This window comes from Lycorma delicatula, chromosome 2 (genome assembly GCF_047948215.1).
Source record: "Lycorma delicatula isolate Av1 chromosome 2, ASM4794821v1, whole genome shotgun sequence".
Lineage (NCBI taxonomy): Eukaryota > Metazoa > Arthropoda > Insecta > Hemiptera > Fulgoridae > Lycorma > Lycorma delicatula.
This window is the reverse complement of record NC_134456.1, coordinates 223,757,313-223,785,051: the sequence shown is the minus strand read 5'-3', so window position 1 is coordinate 223,785,051 and position 27,739 is coordinate 223,757,313.

Below are 27,739 nucleotides of genomic sequence, written 5' to 3'. Positions count from 1 at the left end.
TAGGAACATACATACTACTAAAGAAGTAGTAACACCATAACTTCTTTCACATTTCGATCAGCATTAATTCTAAATTACATAGCAGTGTCTGTTGCAGAATGGGCAACACGTTTTTAGTTTGTTATCAAACAACATTATCGGTTCTTTTATAATAATATGGTAAATAAAAGACAAATTTTAAGAACAAGTCAGAAATATTTATAACATAAATATCAATAGAATTTTAATATTAAATGACTCCTACTTTACAATTAAAAATACTAAATAAAATGAAATACTAAATTATAAATAGATCTGCTTACTATATTAATAGAAGCTACAAAATTAAACTTACATATTTTCCAACCAGAGGCTCTGGTAATATGTGCAAAACCATATCAGTTTGTTATACACTATCGTTATCGCCTCTTTCACCGCATCTACGGTACAGTCCTCTGAAATAAAATAACAATTTTAATAATAAATAATAAATTCCCTGCGGTGGAAGAAGTGAAAGTGTCATTTGTACGACTGAACATCATCCGTTTTCAAAAGGTTAGTATATTGTTACGCGACAATATATATTAGCTAAGTAAAAAAATCTAACGCGAAACGGCTTCTTCCTAATTCTCCGTAGCGAATTCCTAGCCGTAACTCGATAGAATCTGTTTTCGGACATACGTTTATAGAACTTTTTTTCTTAATTTCAAGCTCTAGAATCGGTTCCCAAATTATTTCTTTTTCCTCCTGAAACATTTTGCGTATATACTCGTGTACGTATAGATTCTAACCGTTTTACGGTGAGAATACATATGAGAGAAAAATCGTCACGTATGTTAATCCCAAGGGGAGAGAAAAATAGAAAATGCAATATTGAAAAGCCGAAGCGTAATGATAACGCGATAATATTTGAGGAGAGTATGGAGAGGGGACTACAACCTCGGATTTGTGTGGTTTGGTCGATCGATAAGGCCTGGGGAGAGATAAGGAATTGTACGATACAGGTATCGAGGATGATTTGGAAGAGAGGAAGGAGGAGCGTAACAGCAAACGGTTGGACGAAGGATACAGAGAAGCAGTGAACAGAAAGAACGAAGCAAGAGCAGATATGTTGCGCAGGGATAAGACTAAAAGGATAGAAATTTATAAATAATTAAGAAGAGTTGCTGGTAATATCTGCAGAAGGAAATAAAGAAAATGGCAGCAAGTGTATGTCAAAAGCGTAGAAAGATGGCTACACAAAACAATAGTAGAGGAATGTGTAGGAGAATAAAGACACTGGCGAGGAGTTATCAAGCTAGACTTAATCTGTGTAAAGATGAGAATAGATAGGCGGTGGGTGAAGAGGATAGGATATTGAAATGGTGGGCTCAATTTTATGGAGAAAAGCACAACAAAGTGGAAGCGGCGCATGAAACAGATAGCATAGTGTCGGTGAAGCCGACTGCAGAATTTCCTAGTATCCAGGAGGTTAAAAAAGTATTAGCGAGTTTGAAATGTAGTGAAGAGCCAGAAAGAGACTCCATTCCAGCAGAATTCTTCAAATACTGAGGTCAGAGACTGATGCAGTCGATACATGAACTTGTGACATGCATATGGGAACAAGATAGATTACCGAGCGATTGGAAAATGAGAATTATTTGTCCCATTTTTAGAAAAGGATACAGATTAAATTGCGATTGCCGCAGAGGTATAACTCCGTTGAACATTGCGTAAAAGATATTCTCCTAATTTGTTTTGCCGAGTTTGACGATCTATGCTGAAGAAATAATAAGCGAATCGTACTGTGGCTTCAGAAAAAACAGAGGAACCACAGGCCAAATATTTATGATGCGGCAGTTGATGGAGAGGTGCTACAAGTAGAATGTTGACCTGCATTGCATATTTGTTGATTTTCGGCAAGTAAGTCTGTCTGGTTGGGTCTCGAACTCGATCACCCGGGCGACTCTGTACTTGGTGTGTTAAGCCTCGCGGCTACACCAATCCGCGGATGTACAAGCAAAATTTGTCCTATATAAGTTATGTAATTACATAAGTGTAGTTAGTGCCGACCGTCGCCGCTTATACCACCACATCCGCGCGAATTAAATACAGTATGCGTGCGCCCTTTAATTAGAATCATTGAATTAAATAAACGAAAAAATACATTTAAGTATAATTATAAATATTCTAAATTAAGTTTTATGTGTGTGTGTGTGTGTGTGTGTGTGTGTGTGTGTGTGTGTGTGTGTGTGTGATCGCGCGCGCGCGCACACACACACACATGTATGTAAGCTGTGCATCAAAAACAACCCACAGTTTTAGGACTTTCCCGGAACGCGGCTTTATCTGAGTCCTACAACTGTGTTGTCAGTTTTTTCTTTCCTATGATAAAAAACCAAAAAACATTTACTCTTGAACTACCAGAACATATGGACAAAGTTGTATGAACCGCTCAATTTTTTACAAGCGGTCGAACTTCAGTGATTGGCCAACACCGTTCTGGACTTCCAACTCCATCGCTTGAAACTCAGATAGTCTTTCTCGTGCAAGAAGATAAACGAATTACGGTTCAGATTATAAATGAAAGATTACAAGTTTCAGTACACTTCATAATATTATACCGACAAACTGGAATAACGTAACTCAAGCGTAAGATTAGTTCCAAGAAAGTCGACAAATCACCATAAGGAGACGCAGTTTAACTTGTAACGAGTCATGAATTCATCATTATGAACGGGAATCTAAAAGACAGCATAAAGTAAAAGCATACGAATTTTTGGGATGCAAAAACCTCGATTTTTGTCGATTTTCTAAAAAATCAACGAAAAATAACCAGCGTATTATTCTGTGACGTGCTTATTAATAAATTTAAGCCAAAAGAGTTGATAAACGCCCTGGATCTCAGCGCAAAGGCCATAATTCTACTTCAATATTAACTCCAGATTATTAGCAGACACTATCTCCCAAAGCTGATTAATGCCGTATCAGTTTTACACTATTCATTCCAAAAAAATGTCCGATAACAATTCCAGCAAAATTATTATAATATGATTATCAGATTTAAAATTTTAAAATTCTAGAAAACAATGTACGATAAAAAAATTTAATATATTAAATTACGAAGAGTTTGAAAAAAAATGTAAGAGTAAATAAAATACGCAATATATTGTCAGAAATTTGTTGATCACTGCAAAGAGGAAGTTCAAAAGATTGACTGAATACAGCAGTAGCATATTCGTTTATGGCGTCAGTAAGCAGCTAATCATATATCGTTGACTCGGGAAGATGTATTGATGTTGTAAAACAATTACAATCTCGATACAATTTGGAATAATGAATAATCGATACTTTTTTCTACTTAAACCATGGCGGTTCTTCGTTGCTACAAAATGTACATCTTATTATTACATTGATGAAGTATTTAAAATTGTATAATATCTACGTATACTACCACCTAATGTATAATATCTGTAAAAGTAATTGATTTATTTAAGATTTTTTTATATAAAAAAATCCTATAAAATCTTTCACCTCACCGCATACAAATGTAAGTTAAATGTTTTACGGATTAGTTTGTAACCATCTGAGTTTTGTTTCAATGAAACGCATAAACTCTTGTTCAAATTTAACATATAAAATACAGAAAGTACAGAGTGTCCCATATAAAACGCAACCCAACCTTATATTGGTAGGTATTGAAATAATAAAAAGGCATGTTGAAATGTAAATGTAATTTTTATTATTACCATCCATTACCTTACATTTAGAGTAAATGTAATTTTTATTATTACCATCCATTACCTTACATTTAGAGTAAATGTTGGAAGTGGCCACCATCTTCTTGAATACAAGCTTCAATTCTTTTTACAGAGTTTCTTGCAACTTTTTTCAAAGTTTGTGGCTGGATATTTAATACAGCTTGTTCAATATTGACTTTTAATCGTTCAAGTGTTCGTGGTTTGTCGCTGTAGGCTTTTTCTTTGAGGTAACCGCCGCAGTCAAATCTGGAGATCTCAGTGGCCACAAGCCTCGACCGATAACACGATTACCGAAGAATTCCTCGACGAAATCAGAAGTTGAACCTGCGTAGTGCGATGTCGCACCGTCATGTTGTAGCCGGCAGTGTCTGTCTTCCTCTTCCAAGAGTGCGATGAACCGAAATAAAATATCCTGATATCGTTCTGCGTTAATGATGTACTCGAAAAAAATAGAACCGATTATTTTCTTCCGCGATATCGCGTACCACACGCCCGACTTCTGCGGGTGTAATTGTTTTTCGTGATAAACGTGGGGATTTTCAGCGCTCCAAATTCTACTGTTTTGGCTGTTTACGTAGCCGTCCAAATGAAACCGTGCTTCATCTGTGAAAAATAACGAATCCATAACATTAATTCCCTCGCGCAGAAATCGACGGAACCGTTGACAATATTGTAGCCGTTTTTCTTTGTCGTGCTCAGGAAGTCGATGAACCGTTTGAATGCGATAACGTCGTAATTGAAATCGTTTGGTCGCCCGATGAACAGTCGATTTAGAAAAATTAATTTCAGCAGACAAACGTCTGATCGATTTATTTGGCGAGGCGAGTAATCGGTCTTTGATTTCAGCGACTGTATCTGGTATTCAACACCGACGCAGATCTTTAGTGTTCCTTGTTATTAACAGAACCGGTCTCTCTAAATTTTGCGACTTAACCTTAATACTGATGTTTTGTTAGGAGCCGGTTTATCCGGGTACTTATGGCGAAACAAATCTTGCACTGCAACCGTTGATTTCGTACTGAAGTACGACTCAACGATGAAAACACGTTCATCTAGCGAAAACACCATATTGTCTCTAGCAATACACTGAACGCTATGATCCCATTGTTGTTACTATCGGTAGTGTTGTACTGCGTCGCCGCGTTGTTCAGAAACATCTGAACAACGCGGCGACGCAGTACAACACTACCATTCGTCCAACAGGACGAATCCATTTCAGTAACCAGTAGGGTAGTAAGCTTGACTTTTGAAATTTCATGGATGAGTAATTGATGGGTTGCGTTTTATATGGGACACCCTATATTTTATATGTTAAATTAGTAAAATAATAATGAGAGTGATCGTGCAGGCAAATACAGAGTGAGCAACATACTGTTTCAGTACTGTAAAAGTGTACAGTATTTAGAATGAATTATTTCTATGTTTTTTGGATTTTAATGTTTACTCGTTTTTTTTTAGATTTTATTAGAGTTTTACTATTAAACAAAAATAAATGGAATATAATAAAAAGTTACCGCGTTGTTAATTATTTTAAAGTATGAATTGGCCTCATTTTAACATTTTTAAATGAAATTCTCCACCTTTTTTCAGAGACAATGTCGATTTAAACAGGTGTACTGAATTTTATTATTTATTTTAAGAAATTAATTTCTTTTGAAAAAACTCAAGAGACGAAAAAACCGTAACATTTTCGGGTCGTATTCTCTTTTATTTACTTTTCTTTAAGCGATCGACTTTTTTAAATATATTTCAGGGATACTCAGAATAATACATACTGTAAAGTATGTATTATTCTATGTAATGTAATTGTAAAGTAATTTAACTTTCTTGTTTTTATACGTTATTTACGTATCACTGCTTCTAACTTTTGACATTATTATTTTTCTTCTGACTCGTTTCCTCAATCTTTCTCTCTCTTACGTTTTGCTTTTTAACCGTGTATAATTTAAACTGTTCTCTTAAATTCTCAGTCACAGAAGCTCGTTAGTAAGGCCCGCCCACGGCCTTACATAACATCTGGGAGAACGTGTTCGAGAAACCTTTTAACCCAAACAACAGAAGACACCAAGTCATCCTAACTCGGCTGAGGATTGGACACACAAAGCTTACCGCGTGCATCTGATTTAGTCTCCTCAGCAGAACTGTGAGGCGTATAACGTAAAATGATCCGTATACAAGTTACTCAGTGTTCGCCCAGTGTTCAGTAAATTGCTCAGTGTTCGGGTCTGTTCAATAATAATTAAACCTGGGTTCAGATGTGAAGTGTTTTGTCAACCACAACAAATACACTTTTCCTTTTTTTTAACCTCCGGGTACACCATTAGTTATTCCTTCAGAGGATAAAATGAGTGATTTGTAGCGCGTGTAAAAATGCCATGCCTGACCGGGATTCGAACCCGAGACCTCCGGATGAAAGGCCGAGACGCTACTACTCGCGCCACGGAGGCCAGCACGTGAGATCCCGTACGGAATACTATGTGCACAGTGAAAATAGATTAGCGGTGATGTGTTTACGGCTAGATATTGACTATCTAATGAGTAGATATATAATAGCTACATGATTATCGTTTAATTATGTACGATTATGTAGTTGTATTTAAGTCGCTAATGACTATTATCGTTGATGCGACTATAAATAAAAGTATTAAAAAAATGTTCTATTTATAAATACTCGAGCAGAAATTAGTATATATCATCTTAATGCGAAATGTCAAATTTTATCTGAAATTATATTAAAGTTTTAATAAAGAAAATTTTCTGTTTAAATGAATCTGCAGGATTAAACGGTGCTATCCGTTTAAATCATTGATTCCAAAGTGGTCCAGGTGGACCCCCAGGGGTCCACGGGAGATTCGACGGGGGTCTACGTTGGCGTGACAAAAAAATGGGGGTTCACAATTCGTAAGCGGGGGTCCATGAAAATTCATCTGGTTTCGATAGTGAAGAACTAAAATGTTGGCTTGACTTTGCGTATCGATCTAGGCAGATAATGTTTTGAGAAGCTCAGCGACTGTTACTTGTAAAAACTTGCATATTCCATATTCAGTACAACGAACGTGTCGAGACTTGCAAAGCGCCGCCGCCGCCGTCTGCAACGCTTGTTTGATAGCGTTTTCCTCGTCATATCTTGTCGAACAAATTTTTAGTGTCGTTACAAACCTTTTATCAAAAAAAAGGAGCTGATTCAATATCACAGAAAGTGGAGATTTGCGCTTATTCCTAACAAAACTGAAGCCAAATATTGATAATTTGCTGTCAATCCATCAAGTACATCCCTCCCATTAAAATTGTAACTATTTTGTGATTGTTATTGTAGAAGTTACGTTACGTTATTAACGTTTAATTTTAATTATATTACGACAATTTTATTATATTACATTGCAATATGATAACAATAACAATTAATAGCGTAATGATTACATATTTGAATAAATGCAACACAAAAAAATATACTATTTTTCTTTTGCTTTTTACCACTCTGAACGGGAAGTTTTCTAAATAAAATAAGCGAGAATCGATTGCTTTCTTGTGCTGTGAGTAGATTTCAAAAATGTAAAGTTGGATGGAAGCATTTTTTTTTGATCGGCCAACTTTCCTTTTTTGACATCCGCTCACAGCACAGTCGATCAAAAATTAACCGATCGATTCTCACTTTTTTCGGAAGCTGTTAGTTCGTGGAACTCAGCAGTAACGCAAATTTTCATAGTTAGATCTAATCTTCACATTTTCCGTCGACTGGAAATATGGTAGAAATGTAGCTGCAGGGGGTCCACCGGAACCACCAAAATTTTGAAAGTGGTCTATGAGAAAAATAAGTTTGGGAACCTCTGGTTTAAATTGATGGTATATGATGAATCGTCTCAAAAGTGTAATAAAAAAAATTAATTACGTTTTTCTATTTTTTTTTAATCTTTGTAGATTTATTGATTAGCTTCTGTTTGTTTTTTAACAATTTAATATTACTGTTCTTTAAACGTTTAGATGATTATGAAATAAACATTAGCAGTTTGTTTATTGGTTAGCTGGCATCTCTCCCGCCACCACCCTATTCGGTCGCCCTAGAGCATAGACCAAATGTTCCGTGCCAAATAACGGCTACTGTGCCTCAAAAACAGATTTGCGACCTCGTTATTCCTAATGCTCCTAGTGAGCTCCTATATTGCGTGAGCGGTTAAGCCGGGTGCCGTACATCACCCGCTTTATGTGTCCCTACCACTCACTTGTCACATTAAAACTAGATCGGGGAGGCGCACCCCTTGTTACAATTTAAAACTAAAAAGGTTATAAGTTAAAAAGACGGCAATTTAAGCCGCCACGCCTCGGTCGCTGTTTGCAAGCTAGTGCCTGTCCACCATTTAAAGCGCTTGGAGCTTATTACTGGCTGATGGCAGCTATTATTTCAAGGAAGACTTCCCACAGACATGCTACAGGAATCAATAAATCCCATTTAAATTAAACAATCTAACGACGACGGTTGAACATCGCAACCTCATCGAGGAACTCCCACACGGTCCGACAATGCGGCTCACGCCACATTGATTCGCCGTTTATGAGCGGCCAGTTTTCCTCCTGACCTCTAAGTTCCAGGGTGGCCCGGTCTCTGGCCCCCCCAAGAGCAGGGCAGTCGAACATTAGATGTTCGTTCGACTGGACCTCGCCGCAGACACACAACTCATCAGCCGCTAGGCGAAACCTGAACAGATATTGCATCAAATTCACATGGTTGGTGAGCACTTGGGCACCCGCCGCCCTTGAAAATAAACTCGAGGCATACCATCCCCCCAGATCCTGTATAAATCTATACAGAGATCTTCCCTTAGTCGTGGTGTGCCATTCATGCTGCCATGCCTCCATCGCGAGGCTCCAAAGCCTCTTCCGCAGGCGGGAAATGGGCAACTGTTCGAAATTTAGACCCGGTGCATTGTGATAGCCGTTCCGTTCCGGTTCTAGCCCGGCCAGAAACCGCATCCCAAATACCTCGGTTTCCCGACCTCTTCGCAACTTCCACATGGCTGCTCGAACTTTCACCACTAAATCGATTGGGAAAGCCTTTCCCAATACGGTAGTAGCCTTGTAGGAGGTTGTTTTAAAAACACCAGTGCATACAATTAAGGCTCTGCGCTGGGCACTCCTTAAATTTAGAAGCAGTGCTCTATTTCTATCCAACCTGTGCGCTCAAACTGGCGCCGCGTATGCGGTCATACTCTCGAAGACACCTCGGTACACCAAGTACATTTGGCGACCAGACAGCCCGTAGTCTTTCCGAGCAATCCTTCTAAGTTTGTGCATCACAGAGAGAGCGTCCGCCGCAACTTGTTTAATGTGGTTGCTAAAAAGCGTCATCAAACAAAACACCTAGGTACTTATGAACCCTTACTCGGCTGATTACACAGCTTTTATACTTAATGTGGGGGTTTCGACTGCATGATAATTTGTCTGCGCCCTTCAGAAGCATAAACTTCGTCTTGGGCACAGAAATCTTTAAATTTTGTATGTCCATCCAGCCTTCGGCGGTTGACAAAGCCGCCTGCGCTCTGCTTTCTAGCTGTGGTCGTGAATTTCCACGAACTAAAAGGAGACAGTCATCGGCGAAAGCCTGGGCCGTGACTCCTTCTGGGAATGTCAACCCCAGAAACCCGTCGGACACGAGGTTCCACAACAGGGGACCGAGAACGGAACCCTGCGGGCTTCCCCTGGTGACGGATTTTTCCACAACTAGGTGGGCATCCTTAAACAGAGCCGTACGGTTAGACAAGTAGTCTCGTACCACGGCCTGTATGGCTTCGAGAACATCGCGGCGTTCCAAAGCATAGAGGACAGAACTCCAACACAAGGAAGGAAATGCTGCCTCTATATCAATAAAAATAGCCAAAACATATTTGCAGTCGGCGCTTTCCACCTCGGTAAGAGCATTTAAGATGCAATCGTCGGTGCCAACCCCTTTCATGAAGCCGTATTGGCCTCGATTTAGAATACAGCTCATATCGATGCCTTCTTCGAGCCGTTCCAAAACCAGCCTTTCAAGCAACTTAGCGAGAACCGGCAAGAGGCTGATGGGTTGATAACTGCCGACCTCACCAGGATCCTTTCCAGGTTTCAGGAGTACCCTTACCAAAGCAACCTTCCAGCAAGCCGGAAAGCAGCCACAACTTAGGCATTCCGTGAACAGTCTGCCGAGTGGCTCTCTTATGAGAGAATAATTGCCTCTTATGAGGCAATAAATGATGGAAAATATCCGGGTCAAGTTGGTCAATCCCCTTATATAAATATATATAATATAAAAAATCTAGCAGTTTGTTTATATAAAAAGTATCTTTTGTATGAATTCTGTTTTATTTAGATGTATTTTGGGTTAGTTGTATTGTGTACTTAGAAGAAAGTTATAGCATATAATATTTGTTTTTGTTTATTTATAGTCCGGCTTTATATTCATATTATTAAGGAGATTCCTTTATTTGTATTTTGCAACTAAAACTACTTATTCGTAATTTTGAGAATGCCTTACCTCAATTGAAATCGTTAGCATATTTTCTTGAGACTGGTTTAAAGAGAAGGGCATTTAATGTTCATCAATTCAAAACAGAACATTTTTTGTATCTTGAACAGGATAATATCTATCAATTTTTTTTCGGGCGTAAGATAATCTCATGTACAACAAAAATTTTTTTGTTCTAGGAGCAGTTGATAAAACATCGTTTTATTAATGTTTACTTTTTAATTAAAAAATCTTTTTAAACTGTTTCACTATTGAGCGATATTATTTAAAAGATAGGCCGATAAAATACTAAATTTCCGCCATTTTGATAAGATTGTCTTAACCCCAAATTACACATTTTTTTAGTTACCTTCACCTATTAAGGCCCTCTGGGATGGTTGACTTGAGGCGATTTCATAATGAAAACAAAAAATTCTGAAGTACTACTAGTAAATAAGAAGTACTACTAAATTTCTGAAGTACTACTAAATTTTAATTTTTTTTATGCTGAACTGCTGAAAAGTTATTTTAGGATCGTTACAGTTAATTAACACTGTATAAAATAGTATATTAATGACTGAAATTATCATTTTCTATACATTTCTTTAAAACACAGTTAAATTTAATTAACCGGCTAATTTAATTCAGTATCAATTTCATATCCGCAGATAAATTCACGACATTTAGTACTCGAATTCAATCTTTCAGAGAAACTCATTTTTTATTTTTGTTAAAAGAGAAGCATAGTCAAAATCAACACTCTAAATAATTAATTTTTTTTTCCAAAACTGTTCTGAAATATTTGAAATTTTTCTTTTATACAAAAGTTGAAAAAAAAAAGTGAGGACAGTAGGCATTTTCATCTCATTATTATCTGAATGATGGCTGGATTGTGTATATTTCAATTCGATTTCTTTAAAAACTGTAAACATTCAACATTAAAAAACTTCAAAACTAAAAATGAAAATAGGACTTTCATCGTGTATTTTAAGATTATATCCATAGAATAAGGGGGAAAATACCTTTAGATCAGCTCTTTTTAAAAAAAGACATCTAAAATATTTATTTGGAAGACAAGCATGACTTAGATACGTAGTATGTGTGTGTGTGTGTGTGTGTGTGTGTGTGTGTGTGTGTGTGTGTGTGTGTGTGTGTGTGTGTGTGTGTGTATGTGTGCACGCGCGCGGGTATGTGTGTATTTATGTGTTGGATGTGTGTCGACGTGCTGCACATGTTTTTAATTATTGAAAAAATTTCGTTTTATGAATTTCATATAGGGTATAACACGATTAGAAGCGACTCTGTATGAGCACCATAAACTTTTTATAGTGTAAGAAAAGTGCAGCGCATATTAATTTGCAATATCTCAATAAAATGGTTATTTTGAAATTCTTAATATGTATTATATACAATACGCGATCACATAAATTCATAGGTAAGCTAGATTTTTACTCGCTCTTAAAAAATAAATTCCAAATAATGAAAATATATAAAACAATTTATCATCAGAAGCTTAATTATAGTACTAAAAGCTTCTATTAGGTCAATAAACAGGAAATTATTTATTTCAGCCCCTTAATTTAAAATAACTGTTTATTTTTCAATTTTTTTTTTTAAGAGCTAACCAAATAATAATTGATAATCAACATTTTAATTATTTTTTTTAAAAAATGAAATAAAAAAATATAAATAAAAAACTCGATTACATAATATAGTACCAGGTCTCGTCTTAAGTTACTATTTTTTAATAATTTCAACCGTAACCACACAGCGTAGTTTAACTTCCCAACAGAGAAGAAATTTAATTTCTATTTTCTATGTATAGATTTTCTATGTATTTCTATTTTTTATGTATAGTCTGAATTCAGACTCAACTAGTACGTATTTTAGGATAGTTCAGTTTGTTACAAGCGAGTGACATTTATTTACGCTTATGTAACAGTTTTAAGGACGATTAGCCTGTCTCCTCGAATGAAAATTTCACATTGCTGTGCAATGTGAAATTTTGGATCTGAAATTAAAACCTCGACGTTTTAATTATTCTGGTTATCGGTAATATTTATTCGGCCCCTTTGCAATTGATAGCTGTGCTTTTAATGTTTAAATAATATTGTTTGAGCATCCCAGATCAAGTTTCACACGGGTAACCGTCTGAGGGTTTCAGGTCTGTGATTTGGTAGCTTTTGTGTACGCGAAATCATAATAATAATATGATCATAAAAAAAAGAAAATATTAATATTTGTAAGATACATATCTTAAAAAGATATATATAAATATGTAAATAGAGTAATATTAAAGTATAGTAAATTTAAAAACTGAAGAATACAAAAAAGAAGTGTGCATCTAAATAGTTACAAAATTAGTTCTCTATAGTGTGTTGAAATTTTTTCCCCATCTTGGATCTGCTAAATTGAATAAGCTTTTGTTTTCTTTAAATACGATGGAATACTATAGAAAAACTACGGTGAAAACCGTTCTACGATAAATGCCTTCGTTTTCAAGTTGTTAGCGATCAAATTTGCAAAAATAGAAAATTCGCGGTAGTAATAAAACGAAATGAAACACCCCGTTATAACTCAAATTAAAACCGATAACAAATTTTAAAACAATTATTGTTGTAATTAATGGCCAATCCTTTTTTCTCCGTCCTAATATTCCTTAGTTTTGAAATATGAAGCCATTTTCATACTTTAATATCACCCTATATGTGTGACTTACATAAGGTAACTTTTTTAAATAAATAAAGATATTATATAAAATAAAATTGTATTAACAGATGTTTAAGAAGGAATACATTTTTGAGAAAGCTGAATAATATATGAAAAATATAACAATTAAGAAGAAAAAAGTAACATAAACTAGTGGTTATATAGAAAACACTGAAAAGTAAAGATACAATCGGAAAACATGAAGACGTATAGTGAAGACAATTATTTAAAAAAGCAACGTACAAATATAAACATCTAAGTTCAAAGAGAACAAGTTATTTGTTTTTATGGAAAATATTGTTTAGAAAACAAATCAAACAAAAGATTATATTTACATACAAATTGGATTTAGATATTGTTTTATTAGGTTTTTGTATTTATTTTTCAGTCGTGTACGCTGCAATCTGTTCAAGTAGTGAACAGTAACCGACCCCCGCTTAGGCTCAATGAGATGAGAATGATATGTATGTTATGTAAATGAGGTGTGTTTAACTGAATCCCATCCACCAAAATATATCGGTATCCACTGTGCGGTATTCAAATTCGTATAAAAGAAACTAATTTTTAATAAGATTTGAATCTCAGAACCTTCAACTTTGAGAATCAGCTGTTAAAAAACTGATTTGCGACGACGAATTAACCACTAGATCAGCCCGGTGGGCTAATACTTAAATATTTGAAATTTTCTCTAATATTTATGAGTACTAAGAATATATAAAAAAAATCTCCAAAATGTGAATAATAAAAATAATTACCTCATTTAAAAGCGTATATGCTTTACTTTGTTGTCATTTAAAACAGTTTTTTTTCAGTTATAATCAATCTGACATTTTATAACTAACCGTATGAAATCTATATATTTTATTGCACGTTCTTAAAATGTTGTTATTTAGAATATTAATTCTTATTAGTACTACCTTTAAAATAGCACAGAGCCACACATTCTTTCTTTTCTATTTTATAAACTATGTATAACAGGTTATATTTTATAACAGATAAAACGTACCTAAAACTTTTGATAAGTGGAGTATATGAATTTATAAATTACCTCTCCCTTTAGGGTACAGTAACTCTGTAGAAAATAGTAGTAATCGGTCATCATCGATTGGTGTTATCTACCTTGGTTACACTGCTTTTCCAACATAACCTGGTGAAAGCGTTTCATCAGAATATCTACCAGTCCCTGCTGTGAATGATACACAATACCCAAATTTGGAGAGAAAAATCAAGATGGGAATGCAAAAAAATGAATTTTTAATGACATCTGGCGACTTCAACTTTTATAGTTCAACAAAAGATATTTTACTAAAAGATTTCTGCTTTGTTATTTTTAAGAAAACCATGTACTACATCATTAAATGACAAATGTCGCTAGTTCTACGTTATTCAAGTTTACGTCCAAATTTTTATCGTTGAATAATTTTCTATTCTCAGATACAATGAATACATAAATATTCGAAAGTATACGAAAAGCATAAATACATAATTAATAACACCTCCACAGATATGGAGGTTAAAAATAATCCATTACTGAAAACGCCTTCTCTAGAAAAAAAGGCAACGGTTGGACCCCTTTGTGTTTATTAAACTCATGCTGGTGAGAAATATAATGATAAATAAAAATTAAATTCAGTTAAGTTTATAAAAACTATAGTTGTATTGTAATTTCTTCAAAGCAACAGTTTTGTCAGCACAGAACCGACTAATTCTTTTATAGATTCCCCGTTGCATTCGAAATACATAATCAGAATTACAAGCGTAAATTACATTCACAGTGTTACAAATCTCATAAAGATTGATTCAATAGCAGTACCGTAAAACGGAACACATAGATTTAAATATACAAATGTTTTATGTTCATTTAGCTTGAAATTCACCTCCTTCAAATGAAAATCGACTCGTTAAGTAAATTTGACTACTACATAAGCATCGGATAGGATATCATTTGAAATCAGTATGTCGATTTTGAAAATGACTTGAACGTTCGTCTAAACAAATATTACAATTATTTCAAATACTTTCTTTAGCAGTTCAAACATGAATTACTAGTGTATAGTTCCAGCAATACTATCTAACAAACTCGTAAGAATAAGTATTTAGTAATGAACTTACCTTCACACACACACACACACACACACACACACACACACACACACACACACACACACACACACACACACACACACACACACACACACACACACACACACACACACACACACACACACAAACACATACTTAATACAATACAATACTTAATAAAGTATTTAAAAAGAACATTATATTTAACGCTTGACACAGTATTATAATTACCTTAATTGATATCATCACACTACACTTTGATTTCTTATGTTAGATAGCACACTAAACATATCAGTGAAGACTATTTGCAAAAATCACATTATATTTTTGTTTTATTCTATTCCTCTTACACTATTTTATTCACGGTTAAATTCTCTTCAAATTTTGATAATAGTTTTACTGGTTTATTACACATTTAATAAAGTTATTATATGTCAAACATAAAAAACAAGTTTCTTAATCAAATTTATTGGATTTCTCAAAACCTACTGCAGATACGGTTCTGGGATCTATTTTATTCGATTTTTCAGTTTAAAAGTCTTAAGAAATCACTAATTCTGATGCTTAATTAACATCTTAAGCGTTTTAGTATGAACTCATTTCACCGGGGTAGCTGAAATCCGAGCGAATTCTTTCACTAACCGTAACTCGTAAATAAAGTAATGAGACTAGTTTTTTTTTTTGCAGCCAAACTGGCAACTCTCTAAAGTTACTAGTAAACATATGTTTATATGAACATCTGATTTATATTAGGTATTAATATTTTTAGTCTATTGTTGTCACATGAGACGTAAATAAACTTTTCGTAAAACGAGTTTTTGTTGTGCGTTACAAAAAATAGTGATACTAATTATCAGCAACGTTGTGCAATCACGTTTTGTGTTAAATTCGGTGAGAATGCTACTGAAAATTTTTCAGAATTGAAAAGGGCATATAGAGATGACTCTCTGACATGAGCCCAGTTTTTAGGTAGTTCAAAGCATTTTCAAGTGGCTGGCAATCAGTTGCAGACAATTCACTCTCTGGAAGACCGTTAACGACAAAAAGTGACGACAGTGTTGAGCGAATCAGACTTGATACGGTACCACCGGCGATTAAGTGTCTCAGAATGATTGTAGAACAATTGAATTTGGACCGTACCGCAGTCCATCAAATTTTGACAAACGAATTGGACATGAAAAAATTTGTGAAAAATTGGTACCAAAAAACCTCACTGTTCAACAGAAAAACAACAGGGTCGAAGTGTACCGCGATCTTCTAGGGCGAGTTGAAACTGATCCTGATTTTCTAACAAAAATTATTATTGCTGCTGATGAATGTTGGATATTTGAGTACGACCAGAAACAAAACGCCAGAGCAAGGAGTGAACTCCTTGGTGAGTTTGGCGTGGTGAGTTCAAACTCACCACGTCCCAAAAAAGCAAAAATGAGCAAATAAAAAATCAAAACCATGCTAATTTCTTTCTTCGATAGTAATGGCATTGTCCATAAGGACTTTTTGCCTACAGGACAGACTGTAAATCAGTATTTTTACCGAGAAATTCTTGAAAGACTGTGGAAAAGAGTTGCCCGCGTTAGATCAGTCATAAAAGACAACTGTGCATTGCCATGTTGCATCATGGCAATGCACATTGTCACACTGCACTCTTCATTGATGAGTTTTTGGCAAAGAAAAACATTTCTGTAGTATCTCAACTACCATATTTAGACTACATCTGACTTGAGTCCCTGCGACTTTTTCCTGTTCCCAACTTTAAAAAAATACATCGAAGGGGTCACCATTTTAGAACAGTAGAAAACATTTTAAAAAATGCAACCGACCATCTGAAGGATATTCAAGTTTCTGAGTTCCAACACTGCTGTGAAAAGTGGGAAAACCGTTTGAAGCGTTGCGTGACTTCCCAAGAGAACTATTTCAAAGGTTTATAGTCCATTTATAATCGGATTGTAAATAAAAGGTTTTTCTGAACCGGTCTCATTACTTTATTTACAGACCTCGTACATGTTTTATCTTTAGCTATAGAATCCTCACCGGAGATATAGCAGTGAATTTTTTATACATACATTATTTATATATTGATTTATTTATTCTGATAGCACCGACTTAAAGAAGGCTATGTCGACTAGTTTCATTATTTGACTTTAATTAAATAGCACATTAATAATTAATTATTGCAATATAATGGAACTAGAACAAAGTGTTTTATGGAAATTCAACTCATATTTATGTGTATCCTTATGTATGTTACCGTGTAAGCTTGTAGTATTACATTACCATTTTGCATACTTATGTATGTTACCGTGTAAGCTTGTAGTATTACATTGCCATTTTGCATACACTAGTCTATGTCCCTCTTTTCATAATAAATTTAATCTATTTCTAATTTATTATCTTCTACATGAATTCTTCTCTTTCTGCTTTATTATAAAATTTTTTCCCTTAAATTTATTTAAAAACATACGGGAGATTGTAAGTTATAACGATGGTTGTATCATCCATATCGTGGCTCTAGTTTCAGTACCGTTTATTAGTAGATAAGCTGTAAATATTACACGTTAGAAAAGACTTAAAATTGAGCGGTTCAAGAAAATGAATGTAACCGTTAAACAAAACCTAAAATTTAAATTAAAATAATTTGAGATAAGTTCTTAAAGTTTTTTATAGTTACGACGAAATATCTATAAAAGTAAAACACGGATACTAATGTCAAATAGCCAAAGACAATGGCAAAAGAGAGAGATTAGATTCTTAAGGTCTGTTACAGGATCTAAATTAGATGAAGATCAGAAGATTAGACAAAGACGAATCTTGATATGAACAAAATTATATTATTAAATGATAAAAACTATATTTATAGTAGGCAATGATTCGAGTAGAAGAATGAAGAATGAATGATGGCCGAATTTTTTGAATTGTCCCCCGAAGCAGGTACAGAAATGTGGATGGAAAAAGAAAATGATTTATAAAAATATTTCTGTTTAAATATAACATTTTATTTTATTATCATGTTTATCACTCGTAGTTTATTAAATAAGCTAAATTTTATTTTTATTTTTTTTCAGCTATTTTTACTCACGAATTTTTATTTACGATGTTTTTTTCTTTTTTATTGATGATATAACCACATAAGCTTGAAGCTTGTACGTGGGATATCAAAATGGAATTTTGTAGGATATGAAAAATACGATTCCTGATCGGGATTCGAACCCAGCACTTCATTTAATTAAGAAAAATTAAATGAAATGTGCTTTGTGACAAATTTGAGAAAATCTTTGAGACCGGATATGACAATGTAAAAAACAACAATGTTTACGATAGTCATACTTGTTATGAGGCTGGTGTATAAAATAATGTGTTACGAGTTTCATAGTTCATGTTTTTTTATTTTTAAAAAGTTTGATGGGAAAAAGTTATCCACAATAATGTTTTGATATAGCAGACCTCTGGATGATAGAAGTCTGGGACTCTATGAAAAGCTTGGATATTTATTAGAATATGTATATTGTTATAAGCTTTTAGAATAATTTTAATTACTTGTTTTTGAGTGGAACGGATTACATTTGAATAACAATCCTCAGCATGACCCTAAACAGTAATACCGTATCTTAAAATTGACTCAAGTAATAATTAGTATACAATTTTTAAAACATAATTAGGGAAATGAAACTTTAGGTGATACATATTACATTGTATACTACGCAATCGAGCAAAAATAACACTAATTAACTTGATCAAATAAAATATTCATCGACAAAAATAATAAAATTGAAAAATTATTTTTTTTCTAAATAGTTTTTTTTTTGCTTGATGATATCACTAAATAAGCTTGAAGCTAGTGCGTGAGGTATCGAAATGGAATTTTGTAGCGTATGAAAATACCATGCTGACTGGGATTTGAACCCTAGACTTCCAGACAAAACGCTTAGACGCTAGAACTCTGCCACGAAGAGCAGCTAAGCAGATAACAAATTTCGTGAATTGGCCTTTAATTGTCAGTTTAGTTAAATATAGTTTTATTTTGTTGCAATTAACGTCACTAATTACTCTATTTCATTTCCCGTCAGAAATATAATAATATTTACTGTTGATAATTAATTACCTTATTAAAATATAAATGTTTTTTTTTTTTTTTTTTTTAAATGAAAGTTTGTTAATATTAAATTAATATTACTAAAAATTGAATGTTAAATTAATTCAAATTTTATATTTATTTAAAATATTTTGTTATTTGGGAAGTAGAATTACTAAAGATGGACGAAGCAGGAGCGATGAAAAATGCTGAATAGCACAAGCGAAACGAGTTTTCAGTAAGAAATATAATTTGTTTACATAAAAAATTAATTTAAATGTTAGGAAAAGATTTTTGAAAGTGTATGTTTGGAGTGTCGCTTTATATGGAAGTGAAACTTGGACGATCGAAGTATCTGAGAAGAAAAGATCAGAAGCTTTTGAAATGCGGTGCTATAGGAGAGTGTTAAAAATCAGACGGGTGGATAAAGTGACAAATGAAGAGGTATTGCGGCAAATAGATGATGAAAGAAGCATTTGGAAAAACATAGTTAAAAGAAGAGACAGACTTATAGGCCACATACTAAGGCATCCTGGAATAGTCGCTTTAATATTGGAAGGACAGGTAGAAGGAAGAAATTGTGTAGGCAGGTCAAGTTTGGAATATGTAAAACAAATTGTTAGGGATGTAGGATGTAGAGGGTATACCGAAATGAAACGACTAGCACTAGATAGGGAATCTTGGAGAGCTGCATCAAACCAGTCAAATGACTGAAGACAAAAAAATAACATTTATTTAAAATAATTATCAGCGGTGAGAGACATTAAAACAACACCGATAATTTAAAGATGGGTAAATACAGCCTATTTATTAAAAAACCAGTTGTACAAAAAAGAATAAATGTTATAATACCTAAAATAATTCCTTTTAAAGATTAAACGCGAAGGTAAGTAATTATCTTTTGTAAATAATGAAAAAAAGACAGAATAAGTGATAAGTTTAACAAAGAAAAATATCTTAATTTAAATTTTATGAAAAAATAAATCCGTGAATTCTCTTTAAAGGAATCATCATTACAGTAATGGGAAATATAATGAATGAAAATGTAAGTATAATCTATAACGTAGGGCTTCATATAACAGTTTACGTAGCAGACGCACAGAAATCATCTGACTGAAGATCACCCGAGTAGATTTCAAAAGAAAAACCGCACACCATTTCCTTACCAGATGATTTAAAAGAAAAAGATTATTCCGTAAATGACGAAGGTTTTACCATAACGCTAGACAAAATTCAGAATTTTATTTGTGATACTGATTATATTTTTCTAGTGACAATTGAATTATGTATTAACTTTAAGTTTTCTGATCCTTTAAAACGACTACACTTTACAAATCTGTTATACTCACATAATACTGTTAGTGACATATCAATCTACATCCTGAAGGTTATAAGACCCCACTGAGAGGAAGATTGAAAAAAAATATGATAATTTAATTTAGTATTAAATAAATTCCATAAACACAATTTTAACATTTTTTTATAATGTCCTTAATATGTTTCTTTACAATCCTCATTAAAAAATTAATTAAATATTTAAGATGCTTTTTATACATCTTATTGCTAAAAAGTTAATAATAATGATGACTGTAGAACACTTAATTTCTCGGACACAAACACCCAGTCTAAATCAATAAAATTTATTTATGACTTTTTAAGAAAGTTTTTCTAAGCTATCCCAGGCGTTCTTCACTTATTACAGAAAAATTTATCGACTCGATTTGAAATTAATAGGCATTTACATGTAATGAAAGACTTACCTACAAACTGCTGTTTTTTAATGAGCTATCGTTTTTTATCTATTTAATGGTTTTTGTTTGTTGGAGATATTTAATTTAGTTCGGAAAAAATTTTCATGTAGCTAATAATTTACAAAATATTTATTTATTACAAATTTTTAATGAAGATCAAATTTGATCGGGAAAGGGAACGGTTTAGACAAAACGTATTATAAAACGAGTTTTGGAACATATATCTATTTGAGACGAGAGAACTATTGTTGCTGAATATCTTGTGTACTTTTAGATTAATTCTTTTCATTTTACTTGAAATTGTACTTTCAATAGAAATATTTGTGGGAAACATACTTCTAAACATTAAATAATCTCATCGATAATATATACGGTAAAGTTTTTATGAAAATTGTTTTAGAAGCAACTTACTATAAAAGACGTAATTATTTTCATAATTCAGAAGAAATATTATAATAAAATTATTTGGTAGTATTTGTCACTTTATATTGAATTTTTTTAAATTTTATTTTATACTATTAAGGTTAAAGTCATTCTCCGATTGACAATTTTATGTGATGTCGGACACTGAACCAAGCCGTGTCACCTATCCTATTAGTTCATAACAATAAAAAATAAAGTCCTACTTTACTATAGTAAAGAAGGACAGAATAGGGGATATCCCCTATTCATACATAGGGGATATGTTGAACTTCAAGAGTATCAACTACGTGCTGTTAATCGATCGTAACTTAACAACGTGGGACAAGGAATTCCACGTGCGTCGAAGAGGCGACTTATCACCTCGGTGATAACGTCGTCTCTGTTGTACGCCGCCCCGGTATGGGCTGATGCGGTTAATGTCCAGCGCAACAGAAGAAAACTGACTAGGAGTCATAGGAAGTCGCTTCTGGGGGTAGTTTCGGGGTACCGAACGTTATCGTATGATGCACTGTGCGTGCTTTCTTCGGTGCCCCCGATAGAATTGCAGATTAAAGGACGAAAACTAAGGGCGTCCGGTGTAGCCAAAGATGAGGCCAGTTCTATTATACGAGAACAATGGAAGGTGGCACGGGCGGGTTCAGCAGTGGCCGCATGGACAAGAAGAATTATCCCGGACCTGGATGCTCGGCTAGATCGCTCTCGTGGTGAATTAGATTACCACACAACGCAACTCATGTCGGGACACGGTGCGTTTGAACAATACCTGCATAGGTTTGGCAGGAGAGAGTCACCGATCTGTTGTTACTGCGATGCGGTTGACGATGCCGAACACACTATTTTTGAGTGCAGACGATGGGAGGAACAACGTATAAATGCAGGAGGACTGATGCGTACCCGACCGGAACAGCTCTCGGAGTGGCTCTTGGCTATGTCCGTAAACCGGAATAATTTTGCAATATTTGCAAGAACAGTTATCAGAATAAAAGAAGATGAGGCAAGACGACTGGGATACTGAGGGGTGTAGTTTATAGTAGGGCTGGGCGGACAGCCCCGTTCCTGAGGGCTCACATGCCCTGGTGTGTGGGTTCCCGTGATGAAGCGGGGACTCCTGGAGTCCGTTAGGTGCGAATGAATGAAAAGACCGAGACCCGGCCGGCGATGTGGGTTCCCGGATACGCTTTGGCGGCTTCGGCTCCTGCGCCGTCGGTTTGAGGCTGGTAAAAGGAAAGACCGAGACCCGGTCTCCGGCGGGGGGGTTGGGAACGGCATAGCCGGGCCTGGTTCTTACGTCGGAGATTAGAGGCAGGCAATTAAAAGATCCGGAAAGGACACGTCCCCGAGTCGAGTATACTTAATTGGATGTCCGGCTCGGGGATGCAGGGCAAAAAAAAAAAAACTTAACGTAACAAACAATGCTTTGGCAACTTCTATACTTTTAACAAAAGTGTTTACCCTCGAATACTCAAGAGTTATTTTTGAACATCCTATGAGAGTTATTTACTCTTCCAATAGAATGTAAGCGTTCATCATTTGTTATCAAAAAAATTTTAATTCCTGATTTTCATACTTAAAACACAAGTTACACGTTTTAAGACATAAACGAAAGATTACATTTTTCTTTTCTTGTAATTTAACACGAACCCATCAAAACTTATAAATTTTGGTATCTCTTATTTAAAGCAGATCATGAATAAAAAAAAATAGGTCCAATTTATTTGAAACTTACGAACCAATCAATTAATATAAAACAGATAATTTTAGTTACAGAATACATATATTTAAATTTCATCGACTCCTTTAACCTCATAAAGCAGAAACCTGAAACTTCTCCAAGATAATAACCTTGAAATCAGTTGTCTAATGATGATCACATAAAAATCGAAAGCCTACTTCAGAATTTAAAAAAAAACTTTAATTCTTTGAAAGATTTGTTTGATTACGTAAATTTTTAGTTAAAGAAATTCTCGACAATAATACAATTTAAAGCACTCAATCCGATGTCTACTTTTTTACGATTGAATAGAATGATGAATTAATTCTACGTTTATTGTTGAAACACTACGTCAACTGGTGTATATATATAATTTTTTAACAACAAAATATACTTCATAGAAAATTATTCTTTTTATTTAAAACAGGGAAAAGCTGGTGAAAAAAGTAAATTGAACTTTTACACACAATTAATATAAAAATACAAATCTAATATTTAGTTGAGCGTTTAAATTTTACAGTAGGAATTAATAATAAGATTCAATCTTCAAACCTTCTATTAACTTAATGCTTTGAATATATATATATACTAGCTCTACCCGTCACGCTTCGCTGTGGCACATTGTGGTTGCATAGATGAGAAATAAGAAACAAAACAAAGCATGCGTTTCATAGAAGTTTATTTTTGCAATACTTGTGGATATACAATATTTTTTGTTTTTCCACTGTCTGCGTAGATATAAAGGCTATCTGGTTTGCCGACTCGGGAACACGCAACATACAGTTGCCCATGTGAGAAGCAATCCGCATCTAAATCTAAACCACACAATTCTAAAGATTGACCTTGAGCTTTATCGATTGTGATTGCAAATGCCGATCGAATTGGGAATTGCAATCTTTTAAATTAAAATGGTGTATCGGTCGGGACTATGGGTATTCGAGGAATGAGGACATCTTCACCTTTGAAAGGCCCCGTTAAAATCGTTGCTTCCACTACGTTTATCATCAATTTCTTAACTGCAAGTCGCGTGCCGTTGCAGAGTTTTGGCCGATTAATATTCCGCAACAGGATAATTGTCATTTTTTGATCGAACCGTTGCTAGAATCAATCTAATGAGGAATGTTTTCCCAGTTCCTCCTGACGCATCCAAGAAGAAGATCCCCCCAACTCCGTCATTTATCATTTGCATCATGCGATCATAAATGCCTTTCTGTTCACGCGTTAATTTGGGAATGTTTGATCGGACATATGACTGAAGATCACCGATGTTGTAACTCTGTTCACGGCGTAAATCCACATCAAATGAAGCAATCGCAGCTCGGGTGGGTGCTGGCATTCCCGATTGACTAAGAACTTTATTTGCAATAGCTAAGCACTTGTATTCAATATTTATCAATGCTTCGTTGTAAATTCCACGGTCATATTGGTATTTTCTATGCAAAATATCCTCAGCCATATGCGATCGATATCTTTCCTGTAACTCTGTGGGAGATGAAGGGAAGCAAGCGGTCAATATAATTGCGAATTTGGTTTGGATGTGCAGTGTTGCACGCGTCATTAATACATATATCCCACTGTTGGTCGTTTTCTAATAAATTCAGAGCTTGGTGAAAGGCGCAGTTCAATCACGACACGATCACACAAAAGTACCTCGATTAAAGTGAATATTTAATTCAGACAAAAGTGAATATTTAACCTAACAAAGGATTTTTTGGTCATTATCTAGGGATATTATTTTCTGTGTATTTGGTTATTTCGACTTTTTTTGTTTGCATAGTCTTAAGTCTATCTGGGCTATAAGAAAGTCGGGTGTTTTAATTTATTTACTGTAAGTCATCCTTTTTGGTGGCTTTTCTTTTTGTTTTGGTGTTTTTTTTTTTAATAAAATACAGATGTTTTAGCTGTTAAATATAATTCAAATAAATTTGTTACTCAAGCAGTTGTGATTTTGTTTACATTGGCAACGGCCATACGGGCTCTTTGTGATCGGTCGTTGTGTTTGACAGCGGCAATCTTGCATTGATCTGATTTGTTTTCCTTTGTTTACATTTCCATCTGATTTATTAGCCTCTATTTATTAAAAAACTGTACAAATTAAAAATAGATAGATAGATTTATTAAAAATAGATGAAAACAATCTTTGATGCGGGTTATATATATCGTGCTAAAATTTTTTTTATCGTGTTTTTTTTTTTTTTAATAAAATACAGATGTTTTAGCTGTTAAATATAATTCAAAGAAATTTGGTCGTTGTGTTTGATAGCGGCCACCTTGCATTGATCTGATTGGTTTTCCTTTGCTTACATTTCCTAATTAAAAATGTACAATTTAAAAATAGATAGATAGATTTATTAAAAATAGATGAAAACAATCTTTGATGCGGGTTATATATCGTGCTAAAATTTGAGCTCAATCGGTGCAGAACATTTTGAGTTTTTGAAGCCGTACACAAACGAACTTAACATTTTTATACATATAGATGTATGTTGTATTCAAAGATAAAATACAACTGCTAGCTTCTCTCCTAACCTCCATCTGGCAACCCCTCTAAGCAATTTTAACATGATTGTAAGTAGATATCTATTTATTATAACGGTTATAGATTTTTACAGTTTCCTTTAATCAGTAATTAATAACCTTAACAAACCAATGTTCAGTTAAACAATTTTAGGTTTAATTTTTTTTAACCCACCGGGTTGGTCTAGTGGTGAACGCGTCTTCCCAAATCAGCTGATTTGGAAGTCGAGAGTTCCAGCGTTTAATTTCTAGTAAAGTCAGTTATTTTTACACGGATTTGAATACTAGATTGTGGATACCGGTGTTCTTTGGTGGTTGGGTTTCAATTAACCACACATCTCAGGAACGATCGAACTGAGAATGTACAAGACTACTTCCCCTTGACACTTAACCCTAACTGTTTGTATTTTTTGTAATCTAATTTAAGCATTTGATTCAGCTGATAAATAATAAAAGTAACTTGTTTCCTGAAAAAATAAATCTTTTAACTTCATCGACATAAATCAACACAAAACTTTTAAGGATTATATAAATTTTCCCGATTAAATTTATTTCAAGAATAAATCATAAAAATGAGACATACGAGGTCTGTAAATAAAGTAATGAGACCGGTTCAAAAAAACTTTTTATTTACAATCAAATTATACATGGACTATCACTTTCGAAATAGTTCCCTTGGGAATCCGTGCAATGCTTCAAACGGTTTTCCCACTCTTCACAACAGTGTTGTGAAAAACAACAGTAATAGAAAAAACTAACAGGGACTCAAATCAGCTGAATAAGGTGGTTGAGAAACTACAGGAATGTTTTTCTTTGCCAAAAATTTATTTATTAATTAAGAATGTAACAGTGTAACAAGGTGCATTGTCAAGATTCAGCATCCAGTTGTCTTTGATGACTGGTTTCACACGGGCAACTCTTTTTCACAGTCTTTCAATAATTTCTCTATAAACATTATGATTTACAGTCTGTCTTATAGGCAAAACCTCCTTATGGACAATGTCATTACTATCAAAGAAACAAATTAGTGTGGTTTTGATTTGCTCATTTTTGCTTTTTTGGGACATGAGTTTGAAGTGTGCCACTCCTTGCTCTGACAATTTGTTTCTATGTCGTACTCAAATATCCAAGATTCATTACCAGTAATAACATTTTTTTTAGAAAATCAGAACCGGTTTTGATTCACCCTAGAAGATTGTGGCACACTTCCACCCTGTTGTTTTTCTGTTCAACAGTGAATTTTTTTGGGATCAGTTTTGCACAAACTTTTATCACGTCCAATTCGTTTATCAAAATTTGATGGACTGTGGTATAGTTCAAATTCAATTTTTCAGCAATCATTCTAACAGTTTCATCGCCGGTCATACCGTATCAAGTCTGATTCACTCAACAGTGTCATCACTTTTTGACATTAACGGTCTTCCAGAGTGTGAATTGTCTGCAACTGATTGCCAGCCACTTGAAAATGCTTTAAATTACCTAAAAACTGGGCTCATGTCAAAGAGTCATCTCTATATGCCCTTTTCAATTTTGAAAAAGTTTCGGTAGCATTCTCACCGAGTTTATCACAAAACTTATCGCACAACGTTGCTCATAATTAGTATCACTCATTTTTGTAACGCACAACAAAAACTTGCTTCATGAAAAGTTGTTTATATCTCACGTGGCAACAGTAGACTAAAAATATTAATACCTAATACAAATAAGCTGTTCATATAACCATATTTTTACTAGTAACTTTATAGTTTGCCACTTTGGCTGCAAAAAAAAACCAGTCTCATTACTTTATTTACAGACCTCGTATATATCTCCCAGGAACAATGATTATTTACTGTTATAGATGACATATCATAAAAGATATATATATAGGTTTTGATCCTTTTAATTAGTAAATAAAAAATTATATGTTGCATATGTCAATACACAAATCTGACCTTATAAAAGAGAACAAAATGAGAAACAATTAAAATATTAATTCTCTTTTTTGTTTTAATACAGTAATGAAAACCACAAAATTTATTTCCTATGTTTACCTCACAAAGTATTTGTACGAATAATAATCAGTTTAAATATACGCGTAAGTTTTCAATTTTATGTTCTGTTTTTAGCATTCAATTATAGATAGACCTGAATTTTGTCTTATCCATACAAACCCACCATACCCTTTACCTTCATGTCTGTTTTTAAATATATCAACTACTGTAGAATCAACTTTGAAATAATACTTTTTCAATTGTATTATTTCAAACACTGGGATCTGGGAACTTTTCAACTCTGATGACA